At 45.6% G+C, this 19915-nt stretch overlaps 1 protein-coding gene across 4 annotated transcripts in view; it reads right to left on the bottom strand.

Annotated features, from left to right (window-relative positions):
* LOC130357211 (gastrula zinc finger protein XlCGF26.1-like) overlaps positions 1-19915 on the bottom strand; it is a 128517-nt gene that overhangs the window by 99156 nt on the left and 9446 nt on the right. Inside the window, exons 1-2 of one of the 4 annotated variants that reach the window (XM_056559807.1) lie at positions 7507-8173; positions 3945-4057 (exon numbers count right to left, since the gene is read on the bottom strand). The exons of the other annotated variants lie outside the window; for them this stretch is intronic. The gene's annotated coding sequence lies outside the window, so the exon portion shown is untranslated. Of the gene's footprint in view, positions 1-3944; positions 4058-7506; positions 8174-19915 lie in introns of those variants that run through there. 4 annotated transcript variants of the gene reach the window in all.

The following is a 19915-nucleotide window of genomic DNA, read 5'->3' as shown; positions in this document are numbered from 1 at the left end:
AACCATGGCGCCCATTATAGTCATCACTGTTGGCCGCACATTTTGCGGTGTACATGTAGTAGAGGTGTGTAGTGTGCAGTGTACATGTAGTAGAGGTGAGTAGTGTGCAGTGTACATGTAGTAGAGGTGAGTAGTGTGCAGTGTACATGTAGTAGAGGTGAGTAGTGTGCAGTGTACATGTAGTAGAGGTGAGTAGTGTGCAGTGTACATGTAGTAGAGGTGAGTAGTGTGCAGTGTACATGTAGTAGAGGTGAGTAGTGTGCAGTGTACATGTAGTAGAGGTGAGTAGTGTGTAGTGTACATGTAGTAGAGGTGAGTAGTGTGTAGTGTACATGTAGTAGAGGTGAGTAGTGTGTAGTGTACATGTAGTAGAGGTGAGTAGTGTGTAGTGTACGTGTAGTAGAGGTGAGTAGAGTGTAGTGTACGTGTAGTAGAGGTGAGTAGTGTGTAGTGTACGTGTAGTAGAGGTGAGTAGTGTACATGTAGTAGAGGTGAGTAGTGTACATGTAGTAGAGGTGAGTAGTGTGTAGTGTACGTGTAGTAGAGGTGAGTAGTGTGTAGTGTACGTGTAGTAGAGGTGAGTAGTGTGTAGTGTACATGTAGTAGAGGTGAGTAGTGTGTAGTGTACATGTAGTAGTGGTGAGTAGTGTGTAGTGTACATGTAGTAGAGGTGAGTAGTGTGTAGTGTACATGTAGTAGAGGTGAGTAGTGTGTAGTGTACATGTAGTAGAGGTGAGTAGCGTACATGTAGTAGAGGTGAGTAGCGTACATGTAGTAGAGGTGTGTAGCGTACATGTAGTAGAGGTGAGTAGTGTGTAGTGTACATGTAGTAGAGGTGAGTAGTGTGTAGTGTACATGTAGTAGAGGTGAGTAGTGTGTAGTGTACATGTAGTAGAGGTGAGTAGTGTGTAGTGTACATGTAGTAGAGGTGAGTAGTGTGCAGTGTACATGTAGTAGAGGTGAGTAGTGTACATGTAGTAGAGGAGAGTAGTGTGCAGTGTACATGTAGTAGAGGTGAGTAGTGTGCAGTGTACATGTAGTAGAGGTGAGTAGTGTGCAGTGTACATGTAGTAGAGGTGAGTAGTGTGTAGTGTACATGTAGTAGAGGTGAGTAGTGTGTAGTGTACATGTAGTAGAGGTGAGTAGTGTGTAGTGTACATGTAGTAGAGGTGAGTAGTGTGTAGTGTACATGTAGTAGAGGTGAGTAGTGTGTAGTGTACATGTAGTAGAGGTGAGTAGTGTGTAGTGTACATGTAGTAGAGGTGAGTAGTGTGTAGTGTACATGTAGTAGAGGTGAGTAGTGTACATGTAGTAGAGGTGAGTGTGTAGTGTACATGTAGTAGAGGTGAGTAGTGTGCAGTGTACATGTAGTAGAGGTGAGTAGTGTGTAGTGTACATGTAGTAGAGGTGAGTAGTGTGCAGTGTACATGTAGTAGAGGTGAGTAGTGTGCAGTGTACATGTAGTAGAGGTGAGTAGTGTACATGTAGTAGAGGGGAGTAGTGTGTAGTGTATATGTAGTAGAGGTGAGTAGTGTGTAGTGTACATGTAGTAGAGGTGAGTAGTGTGTAGTGTACATGTAGTAGAGGTGAGTAGTGTGTAGTGTACATGTAGTAGAGGCGAGTAGTGTACATGTAGTAGAGGCGAGTAGTGTGTAGTGTACATGTAGTAGAGGTGAGTAGTGTGTAGTGTACATGTAGTAGAGGTGAGTAGTGTGTAGTGTACATGTAGTAGAGGGGAGTATGTAGTGTACATGTAGTAGAGGTGAGTGTGTAGTGTACATGTAGTAGAGGTGAGTAGTGTGTAGTGTACATGTAGTAGAGCTGAGTGTGTAGTGTACATGTAGTAGAGGTGAGTAGTGTGTAGTGTACATGTAGTAGAGCTGAGTGTGTAGTGTACATGTAGTAGAGGTGAGTAGTGTGTAGTGTACATGTAGTAGAGGTGAGTAGTGTGTAGTGTACATGTAGTAGAGGTGAGTAGTGTGCAGTGTACATGTAGTAGAGGTGAGTAGTGTGCAGTGTACATGTAGTAGAGGTGAGTAGTGTACATGTAGTAGAGGGGAGTAGTGTGTAGTGTACATGTAGTAGAGGTGAGTAGTGTGTAGTGTACATGTAGTAGAGGTGAGTAGTGTGTAGTGTACATGTAGTAGAGCTGAGTGTGTAGTGTACATGTAGTAGAGGTGAGTAGTGTGTAGTGTACATGTAGTAGAGCTGAGTGTGTAGTGTACATGTAGTAGAGGTGAGTAGTGTGCAGTGTACATGTAGTAGAGGTGAGTAGTGTACATGTAGTAGAGGCGAGTAGTGTGCAGTGTACATGTAGTAGAGGTGAGTAGTGTGTAGTGTACATGTAGTAGAGGTGAGTAGTGTGTAGTGTACATGTAGTAGAGGCGAGTAGTGTGTAGTGTACATGTAGTAGAGGTGAGTAGTGTGTAGTGTACATGTAGTAGAGGTGAGTAGTGTGTAGTGTACATGTAGTAGAGGTGAGTAGTGTGTAGTGTACATGTAGTAGAGGGGAGTATGTAGTGTACATGTAGTAGAGGTGAGTGTGTAGTGTACATGTAGTAGAGGTGAGTAGTGTGTAGTGTACATGTAGTAGAGGGGAGTATGTAGTGTACATGTAGTAGAGGTGAGTGTGTAGTGTACATGTAGTAGAGGTGAGTAGTGTGTAGTGTACATGTAGTAGAGCTGAGTGTGTAGTGTACATGTAGTAGAGGTGAGTAGTGTGTAGTGTACATGTAGTAGAGGTGAGTAGTGTGTAGTGTACATGTAGTAGAGGTGAGTAGTGTGCAGTGTACATGTAGTAGAGGTGAGTAGTGTACATGTAGTAGAGGGGAGTAGTGTGTAGTGTACATGTAGTAGAGGCGAGTAGTGTACATGTAGTAGAGGCGAGTAGTGTGTAGTGTACATGTAGTAGAGGTGAGTAGTGTGTAGTGTACATGTAGTAGAGGTGAGTAGTGTGTAGTGTACATGTAGTAGAGGGGAGTATGTAGTGTACATGTAGTAGAGGTGAGTGTGTAGTGTACATGTAGTAGAGGTGAGTAGTGTGTAGTGTACATGTAGTAGAGGTGAGTAGTGTGTAGTGTACATGTAGTAGAGGTGAGTAGTGTGTAGTGTACATGTAGTAGAGGTGAGTAGTGTGCAGTGTACATGTAGTAGAGGTGAGTAGTGTGCAGTGTACATGTAGTAGAGGTGAGTAGTGTGCAGTGTACATGTAGTAGAGGTGAGTAGTGTGCAGTGTACATGTAGTAGAGGTGAGTAGTGTACATGTAGTAGAGGGGAGTAGTGTGTAGTGTACATGTAGTAGAGGCGAGTAGTGTACATGTAGTAGAGGCGAGTAGTGTGTAGTGTACATGTAGTAGAGGTGAGTAGTGTGTAGTGTACATGTAGTAGAGGTGAGTAGTGTGTAGTGTACATGTAGTAGAGGTGAGTAGTGTGTAGTGTACATGTAGTAGAGGGGAGTATGTAGTGTACATGTAGTAGAGGTGAGTGTGTAGTGTACATGTAGTAGAGGTGAGTAGTGTGTAGTGTACATGTAGTAGAGGTGAGTAGTGTGTAGTGTACATGTAGTAGAGGTGAGTAGTGTGCAGTGTACATGTAGTAGAGGTGAGTAGTGTGCAGTGTACATGTAGTAGAGGTGAGTAGTGTGCAGTGTACATGTAGTAGAGGTGAGTAGTGTGCAGTGTACATGTAGTAGAGGTGAGTAGTGTGCAGTGTACATGTAGTAGAGGTGAGTAGTGTGTAGTGTACATGTAGTAGAGGTGAGTAGTGTGTAGTGTACATGTAGTAGAGGGGAGTAGTGTGCAGTGTACATGTAGTAGAGGTGAGTGTGTAGTGTACATGTAGTAGAGGTGAGTGAGTAGTGTACATGTAGTAGAGCTGAGTGTGTAGTGTACATGTAGGGGGCGCTGTGTTCTTGTAGATTATAGGGGGTGACATCTCCCATGTACCTGCTCCTCATGTTCCGGGGTCTCCAGAGATGTTACAGCTCTGAATAGTCTGCACTGCATGTTCTCCTGCTGTAGGTCTCTTCCTGCTTCTTCTCCCACCATACCCAGCATGCCTAGGGGCAAGGAAGTCATCATCACCCAGACTCCACCCACTGCACCTAGACAGAATATCTCTGTACTTTGCTCCATTCAGCTTTCCGTCAACCCTAAGCAGTCTCCCTGCCCCCACCATGATCACTGTAGGGATGGTATTGGGCCGTGCCTTGTTTCCTCCAGACATGATGTTGCCCCCACATGTCATGTGGCAACGGCTGCCCGGACATTCTGTGAGAAAGTTTTGAAACATCTGGAGGGCCACAGTTTGAGACCACTGCCCTATACATTACTGATTCTCCAATGCATGACCCGATCTGAAGACCAGGCCTGTGTATTCATCAAGCCTGCTACCACCTGGCTGCACCTGAGTCTACTCAGCTCTGCTCTGCTAACCAAGCAACTGGTTCAGCTCCGATACGCAACCAACTCTGCTGAGCTTCTATTACCGACAGCATCAGCATAGGTCAGTGTTTCCCAACCAGGGTGCCTCCAGCTGTTGCAAAACTACAATTCCCAGCATGCCCGGACAGCCTTTGGCTGTCCGGGCATGCTGGGAGTTGAAGTTTTGAAACAGCTGGAGGCACCCTGGTTGGGAAACACTGGCATAGGTAATAGTAGGTACCTCCTTTCTGTATCCCTGATGCCAAAAACCCCTAACGGAGCTCCGCTGCAGATGTGACTAATGGGTCCCTGATTAAAAACATAAATAAATCGGATGTTTTAACCCCTTAAGGACACAGCCCTTTTTCACCTTAAGGACTGAGCCCTTTTTCGCAATTATGACCACAGTCACTTTACGAATTAATAAGGCAAAAACGCTTTTACCGAATATTCTGATTCTGAGAATGTTTTTTCGTGAAATATTCTACTTTATTTTAGTGGCAAATTTTCGGCGTTACTTGCATCCTTTTTTGGTGAAAAATCCCAAAATTTCATGAAAATTTTGAACATTTAGCATTTTTCGAACTTTGAAACTCTCTGCTTGTAAGGAAAATGGATATTCCCAATAAATTTTATTTTTCTTCACAAACACAATATGTCTACGTTATGTTGGCGTCATAAAATGGACATACTTTTACTTTTTGAAAAAATTAGAGGGCTTCAAAGTAGAGCAGCAATTTTCAAAAAATGTCATGAAAATTGCTAAATCTGAAGGGACAGATGTTACAGAACTACAACTCCCAGCATGCCTGGGCAGTCGTGGCATGCTGAGAGTTGTAGTTTGGCAACATCTGGAGGGCTACTTTTTGGGCACCACTGTAACAGTGGTCTCCGAACTGTGACCCTCCAGATGTGGCAAAACTACAACTCCCAGCATGCCCAGACAGCCTTTGGCTGTCTGGGCATGCTGGGAGTTGCAGTTTGGCCCCCCTAGTGGTTGCCACAGTAAAGATCGTTTTACTTTCACTTTTACGCTATATAACAATGATTAATATACACACGAAGGGGGAGATTTATCCGAGTGTTGAGACCCAATTAGCTCCTAGCAGGCTATAACTACCCCTCCCCCTTATTATAATAATTAATTAAATAATAACTGACACAACAACAATTCAACTTTTTTATGGGTGGGGATCGGCCACAGCTTTATTTATAAAATTACTTATATAAATAACAATTTATCTGTAACAAAGACACCGATTGGCTTCTTGCCAACCCGAGAGGTGCTGCCACACTGTCCTGTGTGGAGGTCTACCTCGGGTTGACCCCGCTTTCACCGTCTTCTTACCGCCAAGCTGTGACTTACAATAAACAGAGATACAAAAAGGGAGGGAGGGAGGGCAAAACTCCGGGTCCTGGGCAGATTGAGGGGGGAAGGGAGGCACCACAGCTATAAATACCCAGGGGAGGGCCCCTGAAAGCCCGGGAAACTATTACACCCCTGATTGGTGTACTCCTTCCCCCCCACCCATGGGACATACCACTATAGTTACCGACAAGTTTTACAGGCGGGGGAGGGGGCTAAAAACCTTGCCTGTATATTTCTTAACCCCTTAACTGCTCACCAGTCAGGGGGCAAGCTAGTTATGCACAGCTTGCTCCTCCAATTTAACTGTAACAAAGACACCGATTGGCTTCTTACCAACCCGAGAGGTGCTGCCACACCGTCTTGTGTGGAGGTCTACCCCGGGTTGACCCCGCTTTCACCGTCTTCTTACCGCCACGGAGGAGACCAGTTAGCCCTACACTGGGCTCCGACCCCCACCCAAGAGATACTGGATAGCCAACACCTGGGGCCACCTCAGCCCCCCGGACACACCCAACACATTTCCTCTCCAGGAAATCCGCCCAACACATTTCCTCTCCAGGAAATCCCCCCAACACATTTCCATCTGAGGTACCTGCCGCCAGGGTCTTTTTAAAAAAAAAATTTAATAACTCTTGCGTGAACTCATCTCTCAGACTCGCCCATACACCGAAGAGTGCCGCAGCACTCGCACCACCTTGCGGAAAGCCGCTCGCAAAACAAAACACATATGGGAAACACAAACTGGGTGAAAATAGCAACACAACATGCAGATAGCCAGCGCCCCACGCGCTGCGCTACCCTCTCCGGAGACCCAGCCACCTCCGCCGGCCCCGATGCACAAAGAGAGCGAATCCCGAACTCACAACACCCCATCCTATCAAAGAAAAGCAAAAACCCAAAACAGACAAAAATCCCGAATCGGGGTCGGGGAGCAAAAATTTAAAAAGGGGGGGCCCACTGCCGCCCAGTCAACAATAGGACGACAACCGGAAAAAACTGTCATTCGCGGACCCTCATGCAGCACAGCTGCATGTCCCGGATCGCCTAAAGCAGTCTCGGACCGACGGGCCTGCAAACGCACAAAATAGGCACCCAAAAACACACCAGACACCCAATTCCCATAGAAAAAGACGAGGAGAAAGGAAGTGCCCCATCCACATAGCCCCGAAAAAAGCCAGCGCAATACCTCGGATCAGAAAAACGAAGCAAAAGCGACAACCAAAAACTCATAGGAAAAAAGGTCACCGACAGCAAGGCCACCCACTCGTGGGCCCAGCCCCTAGGTATACACCAACATCCCACCAACCGCAGAGCAGAAAAGAAAAATCACCCCCCGCCATGCGCCGTGCGGCCGCACCCCACTGGATCGCAGCACAGCGGGAAAGCCTTTTTTTTTTTTGAATAGTAGGTGATTCACATGAACAGGTGAAGATCCCAGCGTCACATACTAAGAATGTTATTTGGATGCACGGAGAACACAGCCCAAATCTCGCACCTCCTTGGAGAGGTGACACAGCAGTCAACTTCCGTCATCACATCCTATGAAAACGAAATAGGAAATCAAGCATCAGAGCCTCGTAAGGTTACTACAAGGGGCATTCCAGGTATGAGAAACAAATCCCCTATCCACAGACACATTTGGAAGACTCCGGGACCCTCCTCGACTGTAGACATCCCGGCCTCCACACCAACACCAACCACTCGCAAGCGCCTTACCGTGAGTGCGACCAAGTCGCAGGAGCCACCAAAGCGGACCAAGAAATACACCACTCTGCACGATGAACCACGGGCCAGCCACACGAGCAAACCTTCCGACTCCACCCGAGGGAGCAACCTCCGGAACCACTGCCAGAGAAAAACGGGACAAAGTGTCAACAACCAATACCGACCCCAGGGAGCATAGCCCCAAAATAAATCGTAACTCCAAACAGCGAGGGGGCTTGTCCACAAGCAGGGAAGAGGGCAAAAGGAACGGGCAGGACAGGGCTCACAGGGCCTATAGTGGGAAAGGGGAGCGGGACTGCGAGAGGTTCGCCAGCCTCCCGAACCCGCCTCGGGCGCAACAGGAGGGGAGGCCAGCTCAGCCACAAGGGAGCATGCCAACCCTCACCCTCCTGCTCCATCCGGGCCATAAATAAGGGGCAGAAAAATACCAACCAGCAGCCAAAACTCCGGGTCCTGGGCAGATTGAGGGGGGAAGGGAGGCACCCCAGTTATAAATACCCAGGGGAGGGCCCCTGAAAGCCCAGGAAACTATTACACCCCTGATTGGTGCACTCCTCCCCCCCATGGGACATACCACTATAGACACCGGCAAGTTTAACAGGCGGGGGAGGGGGCTAAAAACCTTGCCTGTATATTTCTTAACCTCTTACTGCTCACCAGTCAGGGGGCAAGCTAGTTATGCACAGCTTGCCCCTCCAAAAACCTGTCCAGAGGAAAAGTTGCTGAGTTGCCCATAGCAACCAATCAGATCGCTGCTTTCATTATTCAGAGGCCTTTTCAAAAGTGAAAGAAGCGATCTGATTGGTTGCTATGGGCAACTGGGCAACTTTTCCTCTGGACAGGTTTTGATAAATTTCCCCCATACTCTCCTGGCCATGTTGAGAACCTTCTTAACCCCTTAAGGGCCCTTGACGTACGCGTACGTCATGACAACCTGGTAGTTAAGGACCCATGACGTACGCGTACGTCATGGAGAATTCCGGCCCCTGCCGGGCGGGGATCGGACCGGGATACCTGCTGAAATCGTTCAGCAGGCATCCCGTGCAAACGCCAAGGGGGGTCATCAGACCCCCCATGTCGGCGATCGCGGCAAATCGCAAGTGAATTGACACTTGCGATTTGCGCGATTCCGGGTCATTACGGGTCTATAGTGACCCGGTGACCTGGAATATAAGGGAGATCGCAGTTGTCTAAGACACCCAGGATCCCCCTGAAGCGATAGGAGTGAGGTGGCACGGTGCCACCCCTCCTATCCCTGCTATTGGTGGTCTAAACGTGACCACCAATAGCAGATCGGGGGCCCCGTCCTGGCCACCCACAATAGGCGGGGCAGAACGGGGAACGGAAGGAGACCGGCGCCGAAGATCCACTTACCGATCCGGGCGGGCGACGGAGGCTGCGGGCGACAGAGATCGGCGGGCAGCGATGACGTGCGGCTGGATCCGACGGAAGTCGGTGAGTTGCCTAGCAACATCTGGAGGGTACAGTTTGAGACCATTATACAGTGGTCTCTAACTGTAGCCCTCCAGATGTTGCAAAACTACAACTCCCAGCATGCCCAGACAGCTGTTTGGGCATGCTGGAATATGTAGTTTTGCAACAGCTGGAGGGCTACAGTTTGAGACCACTATATAGTGGTCCCTAAACTGTAGCCCTCCAGATCTTTCAAAACTACAACTCCCAGCATGCCGAGACAGCTGTTTGCTGGAATTTGTGGTTTTGCAACAGCTGGAGGACCACAGTTTGGAGATCACTTTGCAGTGTTCTCTAAGACTGTAGACCTCCAGATGTTGCAAAACTGCAAATCCCAGCATGTCCAAACAGCAATCAGCTGTCTCGGCATGCTGGGAGTTGTAGTTGCGTACCTCCAGCTATTGCATAACTACATCTCCCAGCATGCCCTTCGGCGTTCAGTATATGCTGGGAGTTGTAATTTTGCAAAAGCTGGAGGCACACTGGTTGGAAAATACTGAGTTAGGTAACAGAACCTAACTGAAGGTTTTCCAACCAGTGTGTCTCCAGCTGTTGCAAAAGTACAACTCCCAGCATGCACGGTCTGTCAGTACATGCTGGGAGTTGTAGTTTTGAAACAGCTGGAGGTTTGCCCCCCCCCCCCATGTGAACGTACAGGGTACATTCACACGGGCAGGCTTACAGTAAGTTTCCTGCTTCAAGTTTGGGCTGCGGCAAATTTTTTTACCGCAGCGCAAACTCCTAGCGGGAAACTCACCGTAACCCGCCAGTGCGAATGTACCCTAAAAACACTACACTACACTAACACCTAATAAAGGATAAAACACTACATATACACCCCCTTACACTGCCCCCCCAATAAAAATGAAAAATGTATTGTATGGCAGTGTTTCCAAAACGGAGCCCCCAGCTGTTGCAAAACAACAACTCCCAGCATTTCCGGACAGCCACTGACTGTCCAGGCATGCTGGGAATTTAGCAACAGCTGGAGGCACCCTGTTTGGGAATCACTGGCGTAGAATACCCTATGTCCACCCCTGTGCAATCCCTAATTTAGTCCTGAAATGCGCATGGCGCTCTCTCACTTCGGAGCCCTGTCGTATTTCAAGGAAACAGTTTAGGGCCACATATGGGGTATCTCCGTACTCGGGAGAAATTGCACTACAAATTTTGGGGGTCTTTTTCTCCTTTTACCCCTTATGAAAAGGAAAAGTTGGGGCTACACCAGCTTGTTAGTGTAAAAAAATAAAAAAAATTTACACTAACATGCTGGTGTTGCCCCATACTTTTTATTTTCACAAGAGGTAAAAGGGAAAAAAGACCCCCAAAATTTGTAATGCAATTTCTCCTGAGTACGGAAATACCCCATATGTGGGCGTAAAATGCTCTGCGGGCGCACAACAATGCTCAGGAGTGAGAGTGCACCATGTACATTTGAGGCCTAAATTGGTGATTTGCACAGGGGTGGCTGATTTTACAGCGGTTCTGACATAAACGCAAAAAAATAAATACCCACATGTGACCCCATTTTGGAAACTACACCCCTCATGGAACATGACAAGGGGTATAGTGAGCCTTAACACCCCACAGGTTTTGGAGCAGTGGTCCGTAAAATGAAAAATGTAATTTTCCATTTGCACAGCCCACTGTTCCAAAGATCTGTCAAACGCCAGTGGGGTGTAAATACTCACTGCACCCCTTATTAAATTCTGTGAAGGGTGTAGTTTCCAAAATAGGGTCACATGTGGGGGAGTCCACTGTTCTGGCACCACGGGGGGCTTTGTAAATGCACATGGCACCTGACTTCCATTATAATTTTTTTTTTCCCAAAAGCTCAATGGCGCTCCTTCTCTTCTGGGCATTGTAGTGTGCCAGCAGAGCACTTGACGTCCACACATGGGGTATTTCCATACTCAGAAGAGATGGGGTTACAAATGTTGGGGTCATTTTCTCCTCTTACCCCTTGTTAAAATGTAAAAAAAAAATTTGTTTACACATGCAACTTTAACAAAAAGTCATCAAACACCTGTGAGGTTTTAAGGCTGACTGTACCCCTTGTTACGTTCCTTGAGGGGTGTAGTTTCCTAAATAGTATGCTATGTGGGTTATTTTTTGTTGTTCTGGCACCATAGGGGCTTCCTAAATGCGATATGCCCCCCAAAAACCATTTCAGCAAAATTTGATTTCCAAAAGCCAAATGTGGCTCCTTCTCTTCTGAGCATTGTAGTTCGCCCGCAGAGCATTTTACGTCCTAACATGGGGTATTTACATACTCAGAAGAAATGGGGTTTCAAATTTTGGGGGGCATTTTGTCCTATTACCCCTTGTAAAAATTTTCAATTTGAGGGAAAACTAGCATTTTTGTGAAAAAAAATTATCATTTACACATCCAACTTTCACGAAAAGTTGTCAAACACCTGTGGGGTGTTAAGGCTCACTGGACCCCTTGTTACGTGCCTTGAGGGGTGTAGTTTCTAAAATGGTATGCCATGGGGTTTTTTATTTGCTGTTCTGGCACCATAGGGGCTTCCGAAATGGGACACGCCCCCAAAAACCATTTCAGAAAAACTCACTCTCCAAAATCCCACTGTCGCTCCTTCCCTTCTGAGCCCTCTACTGCGCCCGCCGAACACTTGACATACACATATGAGGTATTTTCTTACTCGAGAGAAATTGGGTTACACATTTTAGGAAGATTTCTCTCCTTTTACCTCTTGTAAAAAATCAATAACTGGGTCTACAAGAACATGCCAGTGTAAAAAAATGAAGATTTTGAATTTTCTCCTTCAATTTGCTGCTATTCCTGTGAAACAACTAAAGGGTTAACAAACCTTTTGAATGTCATTTTGAATACTTTGAGGGGTGCAGTTTTTATAATGGGGTCATTTATGGGGTATTTCTAATAAGAAGGCCCTTCAAATCCACTTCAAAACAGAATTGGTCCCTGAAAAATTTCGACTTTGAACATTTTGTGAAAAATTGGAAAATTGCTGCTATAATTTGAAGCGCTCTGATGTCGTCCAAAAGTAAAAACATATCAACTGTATGATGCAAACATAAAGGAGATATGTTGTATCAATATATATCAATATATTATTTATTTGGAATGTTCATTTTCCTTATAAGCAGAGAGCTTCAAAGTAAAAAAAATTCTAAATTTTAAATTTTTTCATAAAATTTTGGAATTTTTCACCAAGAAATGATGCTAATATCGACAAAATTTTACCACTAACAGTAGAATATGTCACGAAAAAACATTCTCGGAATCAGAATGAAAGGTAAAAGCATCCCAGAGTTATTAATGTTTAAAGTGACAGTGGTCAGATGTGCAAAAAATGGCCGTGTCCTACAGTGAAAATTGGCTGGGTCCTTAAGGGGTTAAAGGGGTACTCTGGTAGAAAACTGTTTTTTTTATTTTTTATTTTTTTTATTTTTTTTAAATCAACTGATGTCAGAAATGTAAATAGATTTGTAAATTACTTATATGTAAAAATCTTAATCCTTCCAGTACTTATGAGCTGCTGTATGCTCCAGAGCAGTTCTTTCCAGTCTGACCACAGTGCTCTCTGCTGACACCTCTGTCCATGTCAGGAATTGTCGGGAGAAGGAGAGGTTTGCTATGGGGATTTGCTCCTACTCTGAACAGTACAACAGTTTTCATACTTTTCCTGACCCCTGAGTTATAGGGTTACTCTCTGACTAGCTCTGACTAACAAATTTAGTATGGAACAGTGAGCCATCCCAGTATATTTTCTTCTTTTCACAAATTATCCATGTTTGGTATCATTTTGATCGTGCCGACCCATAGAATACAGTTAGCATGTCACCGTATTGGAGCTTCAAAAGAGTAATCGCCCCACAAAATTAAATAATTCCATTTTTTTATTTTTATTTTGCCTTACGTATACATTTTTACTCTGGCTATATAATACATTATATGATAGAATAAAGTGGGCCAATGAAAATTACAATTTGTTCCACGAACAAATAATCAACTTTTTCAGTGGAAAAATAAAAAGTTGTGGGTCTTAGAACATGAAAAAAAAAAAAATTTAGAAATCAAAATTAGCCAAGTCATGAAGGGGTTAACCTATGGTGCAGTGACGGCCTTTTTTGAGACAAGCAGCCCTAAGAGACAAGAGCGAAGTGTTTCACCAAGTTGCCGGAGAAGGAGAAGAAGGGACCTATTCATTTCGCCAGTTCCTGCAAATTAACCCCTTAAGGACCAAGCCCGTTTTGACCTTAAGGACGGGAGCATTTTTTGCACATCTGACCACTGTCACATTAAGCATTAATAACTCTGGAATGCTTTTACTTATGAATTTGATTCCGGGATTGTTTTTTCATGACATATTCTACTTTATCATAGTGGTAAATTTTCGTCGATACTTGCATCATTTCTTGGAGATAAATGAATGAAATTTCATGAAAAATTTGAAAATTTTGCATTTTTCTAACTTTGAAGCTCTCTGCTTGTAAGGAAAACAGATATTCCAAATAAATTATATATTGATTCACAAATACAATATGTCTACTTTATGTTTGCATCATAAAGTTGACGTGTTTTTACTTTTGGAAGACACCAGAGGGCTTCAAAGTTCAGCAGCAATTTTCCAATTTTTCGCCAAAATTTTAAAATCAGAATTTTTCAGGGACCAGTTCAGTTTTGAAGTGGATTTTAAGGGCCTTCATATTAGAAATACCCCATAAATGACCCATTATAAAAACTGCACCCCTCAAAGTATTCAAAATGACAATCAGTAAGTGTGTTAACCCTTTAGGTGTGTCACAGGAATAGCAGCAAAATGAAGGAGAAAATTCAAAATCTTCATTTTTTACACTCGCATGTTCTTGTAGACCCAGTTTTTGAATTTTTACAAGGGGTAAAAGGAGTAAAAGCCCCCAAAATTTGTAACCCAATTTCTCTCGAGTAAGGAAATACCTCATATATGTATGTCAAGTGTTCGGGGGGCGCAGTAGAGGACTCAGAAGGGAAGGAACGACAAGGGGATTTTGCAGAGTGAGTTATTCTGAAATGGTTTTTGGGGGGCATGTTCCATTTAGGAAGCCCCTATGGTGCCAGAACAGCAGAAAACCCCACATGGCATACCATTATGGTACACTTCCCAGAGACGCTATGCGGCCGGCCGTTTCTCTACGCCATCACGCATTGGAGTTGGTTGCTATGAAAACCGTATTGCGGTATGTGAAAAATTCATATCGTAAGATAAAAACACACTTTTTACATCCACATATGGGGTATTTCCATTTTTTCCCTTTTACCTCTTGTGAAAATGAAAAGTATGGGGCAACACCAGCATTTTGTGTAAAAAATAAAAAATTTTACAATAACATGCTGGAGTAGACCCCAACTTTACCTTTTCATAAGGGGTAAAAGGAAAAAAAAAAAAAGAGTACGGAAATACCCCATATGTGACCCTAAACTGTTGCCTTGAAATACGACAGGGCTCCAAAGTGAGAGCGCCATGCGCATTTGAGGCTTAAATTAGGGATTGCATAGGGGTGGACATAGGGGTATTCTACGCCAGTGATTCCCAAACAGGGTGCCTCCCGCTGTTGCAAAACTCCCAGCATGCCTGGACAGTCAGTGGCTGTCCGGCAACACTGGGAGTTGTTGTTTTGCAACAGCTGGAGGCTCCATTTTGGAAACAGTGCCGTAGCAGATGTTTTTCATTTTTATTGGGGGGGGGGGGGAGACAGTGTAAGGGGGTGTAAATGTAGTGTTTTACTCTTTATTATGTGTTAGTGTAGTGTAGTGTTTTTAGGGTACACTCACATGGTCAGGGGTTTACAACGAGTTTCCTGCTGGGAGTTTGAGCTGGTAAACTATACCTCCAGCTGTTGCAAAACTACAACTCCCAGCATCCACTGACAGCAGACAGGCATGCTGGGACTTGTAGTTATGCAACGGCTGGAGGCATACTACTACAACTTCCAGCATGCCCTTTGGCTGTCCGTGCATGCTGGGGGGGTTGTAGTTATGCAAAAGCTGAAGGCACACTGGTTGCAAAACACTGAGAGTTTGTTACTTAACTCAGTGTTTCCCAACCCGTCTGCCTCCAGCTGTTGCAAAACAAACTCCCAGCATGCATGGTCTGGCAGTTCATGCTGGGAGTTATAGTTTTGCAACAGCTGGAGGCACACGGGTTTGGAAAACACTGAGTTAGGAAACAGACAATGTTTCCCAACTAGTGTGCCTCCAGTTGTTGCAAAACTACAACTCCCAGCATGCCCAGACAGCTAAAGGGCATGCTGGGAGTTGTAGTTTTGCAACAAATGAAGGAGAACTGTTTGGAGACCACTATATAGTGGTCTCCAAACAGTAGCCCTCCAGATGTTGCAAAACTTCAACTCCAAGCATGTCCAGACTGTCCATGCATGCTGGGAGTTGTAGTTCGGCAACATCTGTAGTTCGGCAACATCTGAATGTTACAGAACTACAACTCCCAGCATGCCAGGACATGCTGAGAGTTCTAGTTTTGCAACATCTGGAAGAACCCAGATTGGAGACCACTGCACAGTGGTCTCCAAACTGTGGCCCTCCAGATGTTGCAAAACTACAACTCCCAGCATGCCTGGACAGCCAAAGTTGTAGTTTTGAAACTCCTAGAAGCAGCAGTGAAGATCACTTTACAGCGATCTTCACTGCTGCCTCTGATGCCGACGCTGCCTCCTCCACTTGCCTGCGCTGGTCCCTGATATGTGCCGCTGTCCCCCCACAGTTCTTGGGGTCATCTTCCCTTGCTCTGCCCGGAACTTCTAGGGGCGGGCAGAGCAGGGGATCTGAACTTTCACCCCCCCCAGTCAGCTGAGACACTGTGATTGGTCCACAGGGACCAATCACAGTGATCGCTGACCAGGACCATTCACAGATGGTCCTGGGGGGGCTTGCAGAAGTTGTCTCCCTCCGAACTAGCTGCATAACCTGACATTTATATAAGTAATTCTGCGGAAGGGGTTAAAGGGGTACTCCGGCCCTAAGACATCTTATCCCCTATGCAAAGGATAGGGGATAAGATACCTGATTGCAGGGGGCCCGCCACTGGGGACCCCGTAATCTTTCCTGCAGCACCCCGCTATCATCACAGCCGCCACGCCCCCTCCAATAGGCTTGCATTGAGGGGGTGGAGCATGCCACACAGGGGCGGAGCATGACATCACACGGGGGCAGAGCCGTGACGTCACAATACTCCGGCCCCGTGATCATGATTCATCAGACATGGAGCGATGTTCGCTCCGGAGGCTGATGATAGCGGAGTGCTGCATGAAATATTGCAGGGGTCCCCAGCGGCAGGACCCCCGCGATCAGGCATCTTATCCCTTATAGTTTGTACAAGTGTACTGAAAACTGGTGCAAAGTCAATGTCAGGGGTAACATGATCCTCCTACTACCCAGTCCACAATGGCATCCACATTCTGACTGCTGGGTGACATGGCACAAGTGTTTCCTCTTATAGGCCGGCATTTATCATTGTAGGTGTAAGTGAAGCATTTATCATTGTAGTTGTAAGTGAAGCATTTATCATTGTAGGTGTAAGTGAAGCATTTTTCTACACCTTTTTTTGTGTGCTGGTGATGTGTATGTCACTTACGTATGTTTTGTGTGCTGGTAATGTGTATGAAATGGTCGCAGAGCATTTCATAAATTTTGTGCAGGTCACATTTTCTGAAATTTCTCTCTTCACATACACCAAACCACACCGCACCACACCACCCCGGCCAGAGACAGTCACCGCTGCCCCATTGCCTCCCCCATCCCCGGTTTTATAATTACCTGTTCCCGGGGGCCACGCCACTTTTGGCTCCTGCTGTGTCCTGCGTTACGGTGCGCAATGACGAGTAACGTCCTAAACGTGACGTCACCATCAGTGTGCACAGTGACAGCTCAGGACGCCGCTCAGAAGTAGCGTGGACCCCGGTAATTATAAAGCCGGGGATGGGAGAGGCAATGGGGCAGCGGCAGCTGCGGCGGTCTCTGGCCGGGGCAATGCGATGCGGTGGGGGGGTTGCGGTGGTTGGACTAAGGACCGGCAGGAGGAGAGAAGCGGGTGGCAGCGGTAAGGGGGTCAGGGGGGTGTGCTGAAATAGCTGATAACTTATACTAATATTCCGGTATAAGTTATCGGCGATCGGCATCGGCCCTAAAAAAATCGATATCAGTCGATCCCTAATTTGGACATAGGCTGAAGTATAATGAGATACATACATATACACATACTTAAAGACAAAATACTACTTAAAGAGTACCTGTCACCAAACTAAACTTTTAATATATTGTTCCTTATGTAATAAGACACTTTGCTATTTAGTTTCTGTTATAATTCTCAACCTTTATGTTTTAAATGTGAAAAAACGGCCACTAGGTGGCTCTGTTCTGTTCCCGCCGTTAATTTGGTCTCTTTCCAGCCTGGCAGGAGACGAAACTCAGGAAGTGGGTGCGGGGCATGGCGAAGCACAGCTCGCACAGGCTTCAGTGATGTCGCTCCTACTGGGGAACGCCTACTTTCTCCTGCCGGGAGCTCACACAATGTGAGCAAGGGGAAAGGTGTGATACACAGCTTTTTAAAGCTCCGATTTTTTTTTTTTTTAAGGGCAGGAGGGGTGTTAGGAGTAGTTAGGAAATATAATCTGGGTTAGTTTAGAAAATATGGTTTGATGACAGCTGGACCAGTTTACCATGTATATGTATATGAGGGGGGGGGGGGGAGATTGGACAGGTTCTTAGCTGGTAGATCACTCTTTTCTTTTCTTTGGAAACAAATGCACAGTCACCTGAAACAAGCGTGCATTTGTATTGGAGGAACTGGGAGGATTAGTAGTCACCTACTGGAGGTATATAGACTGTTCTATAGTGAAGCAACTTTGGGGTAAACCCTGTAACAAGCGTCCAGCACCAGTCACAAGCCTAGGTTTGCATCCTCTTTAAAGGGGTACTTCGGTGCTCCAGCGTTCTAAACATTTTGTTTAGAATGTTCGGATCCGGCCATGCCCCCTGGTGACATCACACCCCCTCCATTCATGTCTATGGGAGGGGGTGTGTCGTGACGGCACGAGGGGCGTGGCCGTGACGTTTGTTTAGAATGCCGAGTGCTTCAGGAGATCATGGGGACCCCCAGCAGCAGGACCCTCGTGATCAGACAGTGGAGTACCCCTTTAATGTCTGGAGTACCAGGGTAGTATAGAAATCTAAAAGATTACTTCTTTCCTTCAGAAACAACATCACACACGGATTGTGTTTGGTACTGGAATTTGGCTCTTTTGAAGTTAATGGGGCAGAGGTGCAATACCCCAGACAAGCTATAGACAGGTTCTCAGCTTTAAAGGAGTACTCCACTGCTCAGCGTTTGGAACAAACTGTTCTGAATGCTGGAGCCGGGAGCTTGTGACTTCTTAACCCCACCTCCTCATGATGTCACGCCCCCTCCCATAGATTTGCATTGAGGGTGGGGCTATGATGTCACAAGCTCCCGGCGCCGGCTCCAGCATTCGGAACAGTTTGTTCCAAACGCTTAGCAGCGGAGTACCCCTTTAAAAGGTCTTCATCAGAAGACATCCTGACCCAACAGAGTGGAGATCCTCTTAGGTTTTCTATAGAAATTAAAACATATTGCCAAATAAACCCGATCCCTCCTCCTGTTCTACCAGTAATAATGGACAATGGAGATTAATCGCATGTCTATTATTTAACTGGTCAAGGTCGTGATCAAGGCATTTAAACCTTGCCTTGTCGGTGATTCCTGGTGCCTAGGGGACTCATCACCACCCTGCAATGTTATAGCGGGGTGCTGATGGGTTGCTAAGTCCGGGGCCTTAGCTCTGCTCCTTGGACTTCCTTGGCTCTGTGATTCCTGAAGACTGCCTTTGGCAGCCCTTAGTAACTTGAGCAGTGATAACATAGATCAATGTAATGCAATAGCATTACATCGATCTATGTAAGCCATCTAATGAGGGCTCAAAAATTTTAAAAATAATGTTTTAATCAATATGAAATAAAACCTAAATATAAACTTGAATCACCCCTTTTTCAAATAAAACACATATTACACACACACAGTATACACATATATACAGTCATGGCCGTAAATGTCGGCACCCCTGAAATTTTTTAAGAAAATTAAGTATTTCTCACAGGAAAGGATTGCAGTAACAGGTTTTGCTATACACATGTTTATTCCCTTTGTGTGTATTGGAAATAAACCAAAAAAGGAAGGAAAAAAAAAAGGAAATTGGACATAAAGTCACACCAAACTCCAAAAAGGGTCTGGACAAAATTATTGGCACCCTTTCAAAATTGTGGAGCAATAAGATTGTTTCAAGCATGTGATGTTCCTTTAAACTCACCTGGGGCAAGTAACAGGTGTGGGCAATAAAAAAAAAATCACATCTGAAAGCAGATAAAAAGGAGAGACGTTCACTTAGTCTTTGCATTGTGTGTGTGTGCCACACTAAGCATGGACAACAGAAAGAGGAGAAGAGAACTGTCTGAGGACTTTAGAACAAAAATTGCGGAAAAATATCAACAATCTCAAGGTTACAAGTCCATCTCCAGAGATCTAGATTTGCCTTTGTCCACAGTGCGCAACATTATCAAGAAGTTTGCAACCCATGGCACTGTAGCTAATCTCCCTGGGCGTGGACGTAAGAGAAAAATTAATGAAAGGTGTCAACACAGGATAGTCCGGATGATGGATAAGCAGCCCCAAACAAGTTCCAAAGATATTCAAGCTGCCCTGCAGGATCAGGGAGCATCAGTGTCAGCACGAACTATCCATCAACATTTAAATGAAATAAAACCCTATGGAGGAGACCCAGGAGGACCCCACTATGGAGGAGACCCAGGAGGACCCCACTGCTGACACAGAGACAAAAAGCAAGACTACATTTTGCCAAAATGAACTTGAGTAAC

The sequence above is a fragment of the Hyla sarda genome, chromosome 2 (genome assembly GCF_029499605.1).
Source record: "Hyla sarda isolate aHylSar1 chromosome 2, aHylSar1.hap1, whole genome shotgun sequence".
NCBI lineage: Eukaryota > Metazoa > Chordata > Amphibia > Anura > Hylidae > Hyla > Hyla sarda.
The sequence above is the reverse complement of the archived record's forward strand: the minus strand, read 5'-3'. Positions and strand labels throughout refer to the sequence as shown.